Raw genomic sequence first — 15,758 nt, forward strand, 5'->3', positions numbered from 1 at the left:
CCCGCCTCGGCCTCCCAAAGTGCTGGGATTACAGGCGTGAGCCACCGCGCCTGGCCATATTCTTTTTTTTGAGACACAGTCTCGCTCTGTCACACAGGCTGGAGTGTAGTGGCACAATCTTGGCTCACTGCAACCTCTGCCCCCCCGGGTTCAAGCAATTCTCCTGTCTCTGCCTCCCAAAGTGGTGGCTGGGACTACAGGCGCCCGCCACCACGCCCGGCTAACTTTTGTTTTTTCAGTAGAGACGAGGTTTCACCATGTTGGCCAGGCTGGTCTTGAACTCCTGACCTCAGGTGATCTGCCTGCCTCAGCCTCCCAAAGTGCTGGGATTACAGGTGTGAGCCACCATGCACAGCCTGTCTACAAATATTTATGTTGGGTTCTATCACTTACAACTGAAAGAGTCCTAAATAATTCAGAGAAAGAAAGCGAAAGAACAAGGGAATGGAAATCGGGGAGATAATCATTCACAACAATTAACGAGCATTATTGAACACCGATGTCTAGAATTGTTGCGCTTAGCCCACAAGGAATTCTCATTAGGTAAGTTTAACAAACAAGATAGCCCTATACCACATAGCTATGATCAACTAATTCAGAGAAAGAACGGAAAAAAACAAGGGAACGGGGAAAGGGGAGATAATCATTCACAACAATCAAGTACTACTGAACACTGATGTCTAGAATTACTGTGCTTAGCCCTCAAGGAATTCTCATTAGGTAAGATTAACAAACAAAATAGCCCTATACAAGACAGCTATGATCAATTTCTAAATTTCATGAGACTACAAGAGTTCAAAAAAGAAAACAGTTTAACACAGCTGTGATTTATGTCAGACTACAAAGATGAGAAAATTGTGTGAGGAGGACATGCAGGAAAGGTAGGTCCCGGAAATATGATAGCAAAAGTAGGAAAGAGTAGGTGAGACACTACAGAAAGCAAGAAAATCCAGTGGAGCACAGTCTATTTTGGGAAATGCTGGGAATAAAGACTAAATAAACAGGTACACTGAGACCACATGACAAAAAGCACTAAAGTTAAGAAAAAGAGGTAGTATAGATTATATTGGGAAGCTGCTAGGCTGTCCCACAAATCCAAGAATGTTGGGTTGAAAATTTGGATTTGGGTTACGCACAGCAGTAACAAAAAGATCAGATCAGATTCAGGGAACATTTCAAATAAAGTATCCCACTCTACTTTACCCCCAAGTAGTACTTTTGCCTATAGTGGAACCTTCATCAAGCCTATACTATAAAAGTAAACCGAGGAAAAGAATTAACTACTAATACTTGTATGTAACTATGGCACCACCTATCAATTATTTCATTTAATCCTCCTAATTAAAACCTATGATGTATTATCATGATTCTCATTTTGCAGATTAAAACATATTCAGACTCAAAAAAGTTAGGTAACTTGTCCAAGATTACACAACTACATTAAAAACCTGGCCTGCAGAGCTGGGAGGTAGATTATAATCCACTTAGATCAAAAGTAGTTTTTCCCAAGGACAAATCATAAGGATGTATAATGACAATGATGATTAAAAACAGCTAACATCTACTAAATGTTGGGAACTCTGCAAAGCACTTACATGCATTATCACGTTTAATATTCTTAAGAGTTCTAGGAGGGTCTATGATTAATCTTATTTGAAGGTGATGTGTTTGAGTACCTCTTAAGAACTTTACCCAGAGTCACAGGGCTAACATGTGGCTAACCTGGGTGGGAGTCAAAAATCCCAGTATGACTCCAGAATTCACGCTCTTAACTACTATGTCACACTGCCTCCCTAACTAAGAGCCTATCAGAAATGATCAGAAGAAATAGAATCAGGATGAGATGAGGAAATACTTTTAGGGTAGATGATAAAAATCAGAGAAACATTTTATTTTTCTTTCTCTTATGAAAATAAAATTCAAGCAATCATTTAAAGAACAAATAGAAGGGCCAAGTACAGTAGTTCACTCCTGTTATCCCAGCACTTTGGGAGGCTGAGGCAAGCAGATCACTGAAGTCAGGAGTTCGATACCAGACTGGCCAACACAGTGAAACCCCGTCTCTACTAAAAATACAAAAATTAGCCAGGCGTGGTGGCACACACCTGTAATCCCAGCTACTCGGGATGCTGAGGCAGGAGAATCGCTCGAACCTGGGAGGCGGTGTTTGCAGTCAGCCGAGAACAGGCCACACTGTACTCCAGTCTGGGCGACAGAGCAAGACTCTGCCTCAAAAAAAAAAAAAAAAAAAAAGGAAGAACAAATAGAAGCATATATCTATAACTTCTTGAAGAGGTTGAGAATTTAAATAAACTCTTATTTAAAGACAAATTAACTTGGAGATGGTTTTGATGAGTGAATTTTGCATTATACTCTTAAATAAAACCAAGGTTCAGAAAGAGGGTATTATCCATCTAAGGCAACACAATTTTTCAGTTTACAGAATCAAGAGTAGAATTCAGGGCTTTAGATTCCTAGTTCAGTTTTTCCTTCACTATATATAGTGAACGATATATATACCAGGCCTATATTCTTAGAAATTGGTGTATATATTAACTATCTACAAGGTTGACAGATACCTGACAAGGCAGTTCTGCTGGTGTCATGTAATCCTTACAACAGTATAAGGTAGGCATCATCATCCCATTTCAGAGATGGGATAAATGGATATCACTGTGCTTTAGTAAACTGTCCAAGGACCAAGGGCTAGTAAACAACAAAGCCAGGGTTGGAAGCTAGTTATCCCTAAAAAAAAAACACCCATGCGCTTCAATATGACGGTGCATGTGCATGGGAGGGCAAGGGTGGAGATGGCCCTACTAGACATTTTAAAAGCTGAAGAGATATCAGAAAGCCTTTATAATTGACACAGTGTGGTACTAGCACATAAAAAAGCAACAGAGACCAACGGAACAGAAGGTTTAGAAATAATCCCAAGTACACATGGAAATTTAATATATGAAGAAAGTGGCATTGCCGACCAATAAACACACGCATTTTAAAATAAATGCTGTGGAGATAACCAGATAGCCATTTATTGAATAAAGATAAAATTGGATGTATCTCAAAATTTACCATACATGATAAATTCCAAATAGATGTCAAAGTAAAAATGGAAAAAAAGTAAGTATCAGAGAAAATATGGATGAATTCCTTTATAATCTGGACATAAGGGAAACCTTTCTAACTATGATTCAAAATTTTGAAGCAAAAAAAGACTGATAATTTGGAGACATTTAAAAATTGTGCGGCAAAGTAACAAAATGCAGAAGCAAAGTCTAAAACATGAAAAATTGCAAAAAAAAAAAAAAAATCTGCATTTTACCACAGAAAAAGGGCTAAGCTCCCTAATATATGAAGAGCTTCTAAAAAAAAATCCGCATTTTACCACAGAAAAAGGGCTAAGCTCCCTAATATATAAAGAGCTTCTAAAAACTGAGAAGAAAATGTAAAATGGACGGGCAGATCACAGAAGGAATTCAAATGGCCCTTAAAACATGAAAAGATGTTCAACCTTACTCATAAGAAGAACAGAAATTAAAATTTACATCAGAATAGAAAAAATAGAAAATAAAATTAAAATTATACTGAGATACCACTTGTCACCTATTAAACGGACAAAAATTCAAAAGTCTTACAACATATTGTTGGTGAAGACAACAGACAATCTCATATATTACTAGTGGAAATGTAAAATAGCACAACTCTTAGGAGAGGGAGAATATTTTAACAGTGAGCAAAATTATATATGCACGTGTCTTCGACCCAGCAATCTCACTTCTAGGAATCTACTCCAAAGACACACTGCTAAAAATATAAAATGACTTATGAGGCCGGGCGCGGTGGCTCACGCCTGTAATCCCAGCACTTTGGGAGGCCGAGATGGGCGGATCACGAGGTCAGGAGATCGAGACCATCCTGGCTAACACGGTGAAACCCCGTCTCTACTAAAAATACAAAAATTAGCCGGGCGCGGTGGCGGGCGCCTGTAGTCCCAGCCACACAGGAGGCTGAGGCAGGAGAATGGCGTGAACCCGGGAGGCGAAGCTTGCAGTGAGTGGAGATTGCGCCACCGCACTCCAGCCTGGGCAACAGAGCGAGACTCCGTCTCAAAAAAAAAAAAAAAAAAAATTGACTTATGAGCAAAGTTACTAATAGCATAAACAACTCAGATGTCCATCCATGAGACTGAATAAACAATGCTAACACCCACAAAATGGAACAGGATGCAGCTGCAAAAAGGAATGAGGAAAATCACACCCCAATATGTAGCATGCTACTTTTTGTGTAAAAAAGTGATAAAAAAAGAATATAAACATATCTATGTATATATCTATGTATATCTGTATATGGATATATATTTGCTTATATTTATAAGAATAAACACTGAAATGTCAAATCAAAAGAAAGAGTAAAGGGAAAAGAACAGGGTAGAGAGACGTGGATCAAAGTAAGAATATTCTGAATATATCCTGTATAGTCTTAACTTTCAAACCACATAAATGGGCCTGGCACAGCAGCTCACACCTTTAATCCCAACACTTTGGGAGGCTAAGCATTTGATCTTGGCCTAGGCGACACCACAAGATCCCATCTCTACAAAACATTTTTAAAATTAGCCAGGCGTGGTAGCACGTGCCTATAGTCCCAGCTGCTCAGGAGACTGAAGTGAGAGAATCGCTTGAGCCCAGGAGGCAGAGGCTGCAGTGAACCGTGATCATGCCACTGCACTCCAGCCTGGGCGACAGAGCAAGACCCTGTCTCAAAAAACAAGCCAGGCCTGTTTTCATGGTGGCTCATGCCTGTAATCCCAACACTTTGGGAGGCTGAGGCAGGCAGATCACGTGAGCTCAGGAGTTCAAGACCAGCCTGGCCAACATGGCAAAACCCTGCCTCTACTAAAAATACAAAAATTAGCCGGGCATGGTGGCACATGCCTGTAGTCCCAGCTACTCGGGAGACTGAGTCAGAAGAATTGCTGGAAACTGCAGGGGTGGAGGTTGCAGCGAGCCGAGATGGTGCCACTGCGCTCCAGCCTGGGCGACACAGCAAGACCGTCTCAAAACAAAAACAAAAACAAAAAAACCCAAACCAACCAAAAAGCATGTAAATGTTTCACATACACACACAAAAAAATTAAATCAAAAAGGAAAGAAAGCACTTTTTAAGTATGGAGGGGGGAAAAACCTAAAATGAAAGAGTCTAACTGACATGAAGTTGGTGAAATAATCAGTATAAAGCACTTTTTCTTCTTTTCAAAAATAGAACATCATAGCTCTATTCACTGAACAAGGACAAGAAACAATTTCAGCCAGTAGTAAAGAGTAGCATTCCCCACCAAAAGGAAAGAGTTTCCTGGAGGAATGGCTGATTTCCAAGTCTGAGGCAAGAAATGTACAAGATGAGCCTGAGTACCTCATTGCAGCAAAAAAAAAAAAAAAACAAGGACGCTCTATCAAAGATAATTAGAGTCATATAAAATAACAAGAGAATCAACCTGAAGAAGCCCCCATTAGCCAAAGACAGAACAAGCTGAGTATCAGCAAGGATGACATAAATTGACTGAAACACACCAAAAGTATTTTTAAATGTGTTTATAATGATGCCAAAAATAAAAAACAAAACAAAAAAGACAGAGAGAGAAATAAATAAATAAATGTTGGTTATGTTTTGTGACTCACATGGATCATATCAACAGGCTCTTATGCATATTAGCTTTTCAGGTAATGGGAGACCTCAGAAGGAGACTGTATGTAGGGAGAGAGGAGAATAAGGGTAGGGGATATATATATTCCTCTGCCTCCCTTAATATCTGATCAACAAGCTCCTCTTTACTTGAAACCACACTGCCTGTCAGAGAGCCCTCTTCCATAGAGCTGCCCTCAGCTGTTCTCCTCTTCCCTTGTTCCTGCTGGCCTAGAGGCGATCGCAACTCCCTTCCTCACTGTGGCCAGTCACAGAGCACTGCACTGTCCCTACTGGCTTCCTTAAACACTATCTACACCTTTGTAAACAGTCCTTCACTTAAACTTCCCTCAAATTACCCAGTTCGTGGCATATCTACCATAATAAGTCTCCAAAGTACCTTGCTATAAAAAGTGGCAATTAAGGAAAATATTGAAGCATTCATCCTGTATTTCATGAATTGTATTTCATGGTAAACATACAGCCCTAGTTGATATTAATATGTAAAAGTTCTACTTTTAACAGAAGAATTACAGTTAATAAATGTAAAAGGAATAACAGAATTAGAAAATCATTATTTTGCTATTCCCTAATGAAATAACAGGGATTCAGCTAAAGATCATGAATGAGGCCGGGCGCGGTGGCTCAAGCCTGTAATCCCAGCACTTTGGGAGGCCGAGACGGGCGGATCACGAGGTCAGGAGATCCAGACCATCCTGGCTAACACGGCGAAACCCCGTCTCTACTAAAAAATACAAAAAAAACTAGCCGGGCAAGGTGGCGGCGCCTGTAGTCCCAGCTACTCGGGAGGCTGAGGCAGGAGAATGGGGTAAACCCGGGAGGCGGAGCTTGCAGTGAGCTGAGATCTGGCCACTGCACTCCAGCCTGGGTGACAGAGCGAGACTCCGTCTCAAAAAAAAAAAAAAAAAAAAAAAATCATGAATGAATGGAACCATTAGATGAAAGGTTAATGAAGGATTCTTACAGGAAGTTACCACAGACTGATGCCACCTGAACAGAATGATCAACCTTAGCATCACTACAGGCCAGCCAGACATTATGCACCTCCATGTGAGGCACAGAAAATACAATCTATTAAGTACCGCTGACTAGAAATCTGAAATAAGTAAGCTTTTAGATCTACCTACTATAGGAAATATGGAAAATACAGGAAGAAGTTAAATTATATCATCAGGAAAATAAAAAGAAAAATCCAGAATGTAAAACAAGGTCCTGTATAGTACCCCTGACCTAGTTCCTTCAACATGCAGGGGGAGGGGAACTGGAGAAGTTGGGGGAATTAGATTTCTCTATATTAAGAAGAGACTTAAAAGACTCTTAAAGGACCTAACCAAAGAAAAGCAACATTTGGACTTTGGATCCCAATTCTAATAAAGCAACTGTAAAATAGACACTGTTTTAGACCATCAGAGAAATCTGAATATAAACTGGGAATTAATGATACCAAAGCACTTTTAATTTTGCTAGGCATGATAATGGCCATTATGATTATGTAAGAAAATGTCTTTTTTTTTTTTTTTCAAAGATGCTTATTGAAGTATGTAAGGATGAAATCACAATATATGGAATTTACTTTAAAATATTTTGGTAAGAAAAAGGGTGATTAATGAAATCAAATGTGATGACATTTTGAAAACTGCAAAATCTGAGTAACAGGAGTTCACCATCCTATTTTCCCTACTTCTGTGTACGTTTGAAATTTTTCATTATAAAATTACCAAACAGAATGAAAATTCACACTTTCCACTGTAACTACAGTTTTCAAACTTGAGTGTGTCTAAGAATTCACATCTCATGCAAATCCTAAGAATCATCCCAAAACATTGTGATTTTGTTTGTCTAGGCAAGATCCCAGGTTCCATTTTTAACAAGTGCCTCAAGTGAATCTGATAGACAATCTACAGCCTCATATCTGAAAACTATACACTTAATGGCTTTACTACAAGAAAACCAAACCTTAAAGGAAAGTCATGATCACATCTCTTACCTGCCCTTCACCTTACCCCACACCTATCTTAGTGTGATAGACATTTAATTAATCCTTTTCCTGACACTATAAATTCCATGAAAGTGGGGCATGTTTGTTTTTATTCACCATGGTGTTCCATTGCATAGCAGAATTCCTAGCACACAGTATACACCAAATAAACATCTGTCAAATGAATGAATGAATGAATAACAGAAAAGAGAAAAAGGAAAGTTAATTGCAGTGCACTGTTTCAAAATTAGTTTGAGGGATGGGTGCTGTGGCTCACGCCTGTAATCCTAGCACTTTGGGAGGCTGAGGCCAATGGCTCGCTTGAGACCAGCCTGTGCAACATGGCAAAACCCCATCTCGACCAAAAACAATACAAAAATTAGCCAGGCATGGTGACACATGCCTGTAGTCCCAGTTACTCAAGAGGCTGAGGCAGAAGGATGGCTTGAGCTCAGGAGGTGGAGGCTGCAGTGAGCTGAGACAGTGCCACCACACTTCAGCCTGGGTGACAGGGCCAGACCCTGTCTCAAAAAAAAGAAAAAAAAGTAGATCAAGACAACAATCTGAGAAAATTTTCAATTTCTTGCCAAAAATCTGGTATCAGAAGTAAGGATCAACTAAGAGGGCACAGGTTGGCTTACCCTTAAAAATATAACACAAGTATAAGATAACCTCTCGCCTCCCTGAGATGTCAGACTTTGGACGTTAATTTGAACATCTACCTTCCTATTGTTTAGGAACTGTAATAAAAATATACTCTGTATTTCATAATCCCAAACAGAGAGCGCAAGTATACTAGAGAAGAAAACTATATCTTTACATCTTAATAGATAAACAAATGAAAAATTATACTTCCTCTGTTCAAAAAGTACAAACCTCTACAGTTATGAACATAAGTCACAAATTCAAAAACTAATGCCAAATATAATTATTGAAATTAATTTAGGAACTAGTTCCAAAAACCACACTTACTAAAGATGGCTGACAATCTTACATTTCTACCCCAACATCATTTAACTGTTTAAGTTTTATTTCTTAAATAATAAATCAATGACAATTTTTTGAAGTTTTAATTGAAGTGTAATAAACAGAGTCTCATAGAATTTTTATTTTATTTATTTATTTATTTATTTGAGACAGAGTTTCACTTTGACAACCAGGCTAGAGTGCAGTGGCACCAACATGGCTCATTGCAGCCTCAACCTCCTGGGCTCAAGCAATCTTGCTACCTCAATCTCCCAAGTAGCTGAGACTACAGGTGGAAGCCACAACACCCGGGTAATATTTTAATTTTTTTTGTAGAGCTGAGGTCTCTCTATGTCGCCCAGGCCGGTCTCAAACTCCTGGGCTCAAGGGATACATGCACCTTGGCCTCCAAAAGTGCTAGGATTACAGGCGTGAGCCACCGTGCCAGGCCTATCATAGCATTTTCAGAGATACAAGGGACATCAGCAATTATCTGGTCCAACACTTTGTTCTACAAATAGGGAAACTGAACGTTAGATAAGAAAAATGATGTACTTCGTCACACAGAGAGTTAACAGTAAAACAAGACTATGCTCTGAATTTTCAGTCCAGTGTTATTTTCACAACACCACACTAATGGCATATTTTTAAGAATAAATACTTTCCATTGTGAATTGCAGTACTATCTGTTCATCTTCTTGAACACATGTGTGTTGTATCCAACAGCTATACTGTGGACTTAAACTAAATGGATATGCCCCCTTTTTAGTGGGGATGAGAATGGAGAAGTAGAGCTATTGGATTATCTTCAGCAATAGAACTCTATATGTAATATTTCCTGGTAAGTGGGTTTTTCTATCAATTATCATAATAGAATCTGCAGTTTTCACCATATATCCATAACACCAAAAAACTTACAATCATGAAGTAAAACTAGTGTAAAGTTATGCAAAGTCTAATCTAAAACTGAGAATTTACTCTTTGTTCAATATAAAATTTTACATGTAGTTCCTTCTTCTGGATTAAAAACATTTCTGACTCAAAAGATTAATGAATTAACCAATTCATATCTCAGCTGTTACTCTGAGCCACCTCTCTACACACCCACAGGGTGGCTGTAGTGCAAGAGGGCCTATTTACAGAACACATACTGAAAGCATAAAAGATACATACAGAAAGAGAACAAGATAACAACTCAATCTCCATAAATTAGTTCCCAATTGCCTTTTATATCCAACTAAACCCTTGGCACAAAGTAGATACCATGTTATAAATCATGACTAAACAAATAAACAGTCTGTAAAAGATCCTCCCCATTTATTCAATCTATCTATTAATAAATGTCTCAATTTTCAGTTACAATAGGCTTAGACGTCAATAATGCACAGCTAGATTATGAATTTATGAGCAGTTTGAGGTGCTAGATAAATTACTCTGCACTTAGAGAAGACAATAAATATCAACTTCTAGACTGAGCACACTGACTAGTATCTAACAGAAATACTATAAATATGACATATTACAATTGCTTACTAAATACCAAATGCTGTGATAGTTGTTTTGACTGTATTATTCAATTCTTACAACAGTCTAGTACTTTTATCCCCTCTTATTTTTCTGAAGATGAAATAGCATTGGCAGGTTAAAATAACCCCCTAAAATATTTCAGCAAATACATGGCAGAGCCTAGATTTCAATCCAAGTTTAGGCCCTATACAAAGATTTGCTGAATGAATAAAAATGAATTAGGAGAGTAACTTGTTTTTTTTTTTAAAGAAGTTCCTTCAACATACTAACATCTAAAAATCTGGTCCAAACTAACCAGATATGCAATTGATACTAATAACACCTATTAACACACAAATTAGGAACACTGGCAGAGATACAACTTTGAGGCTAAAGATTTAATGACCTCAGGTCTTTTCATCCAAGAGTAATATATCCCCAAAACTGATCAGTTCAACTGGCAAGGCATACCGGGAATTAGACAGCAATAATCTAGATTCTAAAATGCTACCCAAAATCTGCTGTAATAACCCAATGTGTAGACTAACACTGTCAAAAAAGTTCACAACAAAAATTCCAGTTTAGTGACAGGGACAATAGTTGACTTAATGACAAAACAGGTAAGTTTATGGGAGGAAGCCTATTTTGGAATATGAGAGATTTGAGACTAACATGACACCCAAGTAGAGATGCTTACAAGGCAGTCAGATATTTAGGGTTTGAAACAAAAGACTAAAAATAAAGATTTGGGTATCATGTGCATAGAGATAATAGTAATTGAAGCTGTAAGAATGGATGAATTCTCCAAGAGAGTGAAGACAAAGATAAGTATTATAGGCCAAAGATTGAGGCAAAGAAAAAAAGAATGAAAAGATGGGAAAGTACTAGGTCAAGAGAGCCCAGGAAGATAATTTAAAGGAAGAAAAACTCAAATACTAACACCAGAAATTTCATTTACGTTTATCTTCCACATTCTGAACAACTCCCTAATGACAAATAGTAATGACAAACATGTACAAAAGGAACGGCACAGTGTTAGAACTCAACATGCACTGTTCAACTAATATTGGTTCCCTTCCATCTCCTCCACTCACCCGTTGCTACACCTCCACCAGCCAGAAGAAAAGTGGAAAGGTCATGTTCTTCACTGGCATCGTGAAGCAGTGTGCTAATAAATACGCTACAAGGAAGATAGCTGTATTTTCATGAAAAGTACGTCCAACTTCAAAACAAATATATCCATAACCCTCCCAACCACTTTTGTTTTTCCTTTTTTTTTAAGACAGGTTCTCACTGTGTTGCCCAGGCTGGAATGCAGTGGCACAATCTCAGCTCATTGCAACCTCCCCATCCTGGGCTCAAGCAGTTCTCTGGCCTCAGCCTTTCAGAAGCTGGGACCAGAGGTGCATACCATTACGCCTGGCTAACTTTTTGCATTTTTGGTAGAAACAGGGTTTCATCATGTTGCTCAAGCTGCTCTCGAACTCCTGGGCTCAAGCTATTCGCCTGCCTTGGCCTCCCGAAGTGCTGGGATTATAGGCATGAGCCACTGTACCCTGCCTTGTTTTTCCTTTTTAATTTACAAATTATAAGCATCTTTTCCTCTGCAAAGATTAAACAGACTTAACTAAACTCTATCCCTTACTCTGTTTTCAAGGGTACTCAAAATCACTGAGAAATTATTACAGGCCCTAGACAAAATAATTAGAAGATAAGGAAGTCAGAAAAAGGGAAATAGCTCCCGATAATCCTTATAAACTGTAACATGGACAGTAAGAAAGACAACCATTAGGACACTGGAAAGAATATGACTTACAGAAAAGCAAAGTTGACTAATTTGAATGCTTTAGGAAACAAGCGAATGGTTATCATAATATATCTTAATATTTGCAGACTATTTTAGCATTTATATATAATATGAAGACTGAACTTACTTAGTCCTTGAAAAAAATTATAGGTGTTCCAGAAAAGGTTGGATACCCACTTATCAGAGTTCTTCCAGCTACATTATTCTAAACTACTGCAGGTTGAGTATCCCTTGTTTAATATGCTAGGGACTAGAAGTGTTTCAGACTGCATACTTCTTCAGATTTTAAAATATTTGCATATACTAAGATACCATGGGGATGGGGACGAGTCTAAATAAGAAATTCATTTACGTTTCATATATACCTTACACAAACAACCTGAAGGTCATTTTATGCAATATTTTAATAATTTTGTGCATGAAACAAAGTTTTGACTGCAACCCATTGCACAAGGTCAGGTGTGGAATTTTCCACTTGCGGCATCATGTCAGTACTCAAAAAGTTTCAGATTTTGAGCACTTCGAATTTCAAATTTCAGATTACAGATGCTATTCATCATTAGTGTCTCAACAAAAAAGCTGTTTAGTGGGTAAGGTAGTTAAAAGGACATACATCAGCAAACTTCTGAAACCAAAAGATTTGGAAGTTTCCATTTCTAAGCATGAATCTAGTAAAGGAGGTAGACAAGAAACAATTTGAAAACCTTATTTTTGGGATTACAAAAAAAACCCTAGAACTAAATTGCCTGTGGCACATAATACACACTAATAAGTAAGTATCAGTTAAACAAATCAGCAAAAGTCAAAATAATATAGAAAGGCAACCAATGTAAAAGGAGTTTTGCTCCCATAATATATGAGAGGTCCAAAGTCCAGATAGGGGAGAACAAGAACAAACTCACTGAAAAAGTTGAAGTCAACTGATAGGTCACTCTGAATGACAGAATGAATGAATGAATGAATGCTCAATGTTAAACATAAGACATCATGCAAAGAAAATTCATGCTAGACACTACAAAACCGGAAAAAAGGACTTTTTGTCTCCAAAGGAAATTCAGTCTTGGGCCAGGCACGGTGGCTCACACCTGTAATCCCAGCACTCTGGGAGGCCGAGGAGGGCGGATTACTTGGGGTCAGGAGTACAAGACCAGCCTGGCCAACATGAAACCCCATCTCTACTAAAAATATGGAAATTAGCCGGTAATCTCAACTCCTCACGGGGGCTAAGGCAGGAGAATCACCTGAACCTGGGAGGCGGAGGTTGCAGTGAGCCAAGATGGCACCACTGCACTCCAGCCTGGGCAACAGAGTGAGATTCCATCTCAGAAAAAAAAAAAAAAAAAAAAGGAAAATTCAGTCTTTACCAAGTTCAGATTGATAGGCTAATAAAATTTCAGTAACAGCTATCAATAAACAGCTGTGGAACTAAACTTTAAAAGGGGACAAGATAATAAGATTTCAAGGGGAAAAAAACAACCAAATGTGTCTGTTGACTATTCTCTTTTTCAAAATGTTGCTTTAGAAGTGTTGGCCTCCATGATACCTGGCTGTCCTAACTCTAGAGGCCTTGATTGCTTACTTCCTCCACTCTTCCTCCTTGTTCAACCTTCATCTTTCACCCTGTTTTCCCTCCACTGTTTCTCCCTTTATCGTATCAACTTGCACCTTTGTGCAAATGACTTCCAAATCATTATCTGTAATTATGAGCTCAGTTCTGTATCTCTAACAGTCTACAGGTCATTTCCTCATGATTGTTCCACTATCCCCTCAAATACAACAAATCTAAAATTGAATTTATCTGTAGGCCTTCAAAGCCAAGCAATTTCCAAACCTGACTTTGCTATTTTTACCATTCTCCCTATAATCCAGGCTCAACTTTTTCAGGGTCATCTGACTACTGCCTCTCTCTTTGGTTCCCCTTCTTTTCCCCAAGCCTGCCAATAAAGTTCCATTAATTCTTCTTTTCTCATTCTCATGCCCCAATTTTGGGCTTCAATCATTTCTGGACTATTACAATAATAATTTTTTAAAACCATCCAATCTCACCATCTCTCCAATCTTTTCCCATGCTAACCCATCTTCCACACACTAGATTCATCTTCTTCATTCATCCTAGCACGGTCTTATTTATAAATATTTAACAGCCACAACATTGTAAAGGCAGTCCAAAATCCTTGGCCTACCAATCAAATCCTCCACAGTCTAACCCTAATCCTTCCTTCCAACCTTATCTTCCTTGTTTCCCCAAACCTGTCATAGCCAGTCATGTCTCTATCCTCTATTCACGTTATCCTCCACTCCTCCTGAGTACCTTCTATCTAAATCCTATCCATCCATCATGAAACATACTTTGGCTCTCTCAATTCACAGTGACTTCTTCCTCTCAATTTCCAAGATCATACATTATCTAAACAATCATCTGGAATTTATCACGTTTCTCAATCTGTGAAATGTTTGGCTTTGTTTCTGTGTATATATGTGAGATAAGGTTTTCTCTTCCATTAAATAGATTGGACTCTCAGGGAAAGAGTCCATGACTTATATTTCCTTGTATCCTCCACATCTAAATAAAGGTCCCCACCAAATGAAGCTATAGCAAGAGGCTAGAAGATGATTAAAATAAAAAAAGAAAGCTACAAAACCCTCCCTATGACACCATCTCATGTAATAAGGAGATCAAAAAGCAAAATAAACTCAAAAATACATGAAAACTGGATAAATATTAAAAGATAAATCAGACTTCTTAGAAGTTATAGAAATCCTTACTGGACAGATATATTCTAATTCCTTCCGCTTATCTCATTTAATAAAATGTTTTAAAAACCATTGTGCATCAACCTTCTTTACTATTTCTCAATATGAAGAGCATCCATAATGTGATAAGACATTTCTAATAACCCACAATACTCTTATTTCCTGGTCAGGGATGCTTAGAATAATTCTGAAAGCTTTGGGAAGTTTCTTGTAAAGTCCATACACGTGGAAAAATATGCACGTTAATTTTAAACAATCTACATTAATTTTCCTTTGATTCAAGATGGGATTTTTGAATTGTATTATTTCTTTGAGTGGTATTATTTTGTTTCCTTAATCTTAATTCCCAAAATTGAGCATCTCTAACATTATTTCACCGAAGACTTTGTGAAATCCCGTCCATATACGTACTCCCTGAAACCTTATTTTTAGAGATTTTGTGGTTTTGTTTGGACTAAAAGAGAAATACTATATAACCCTTAGTTGTTCAGAAACTCGTTTACAGAGGAAATGTATCAAACCTAAGAATTCCAATTATTTACAGAGAACTGTAGGTTATCAACCACTTAACTATTTTTAAAATGGGATTTTGGTTTTTCATGTCATAAAACCCTCTTTAGAATGTTTTAAAAGTGACAATGTTAAGTGCCACACCACCAAAAAGACAGTTACAATAACTGTATGGTCAGTACTTTTGTAACCAATAATATAATAAGTTAACATTGTAATGGCCTAAGACCAATTATCTTGGGTTTTTACAATAGTTTAGCCAAAAGTTCCTTCAAACTCAAATCACCTATGAAATTTTGGCTCAAAAATCACTTGCTCAATATCAATTATCCGTTGTCACTTTCAAGGCTAAAAACTAAACGCCTAGGAGCTAAATCGCAAAAAAAAAAAAAAAAAAAAAAAAGCAAAGTTGTCTTTTCAATTTAACTGTCAAACTGATCAAAAAGATTAGTATTACTACGATCGCCATTCAACAAACTACATACGTTGCAGTAACTCTGACGCAATAACTTTTTATAGGATGCCTGCAAT

The 15,758-nt window shown here is 37.9% G+C and overlaps 1 protein-coding gene across 2 annotated transcripts in view; it reads right to left on the reverse strand.

Annotated features, from left to right (window-relative positions):
- The window catches only part of ROCK1 (Rho associated coiled-coil containing protein kinase 1), a 163,699-nt gene that overhangs the window by 146,675 nt on the left and 1,266 nt on the right, over nucleotides 1–15,758 (reverse strand). The gene's annotated exons all lie outside the window — the stretch shown is intronic.

This window comes from Papio anubis, chromosome 19, assembly GCF_008728515.1.
Source record: "Papio anubis isolate 15944 chromosome 19, Panubis1.0, whole genome shotgun sequence".
In the NCBI taxonomy this organism is placed as follows: Eukaryota; Metazoa; Chordata; class Mammalia; order Primates; family Cercopithecidae; genus Papio; species Papio anubis.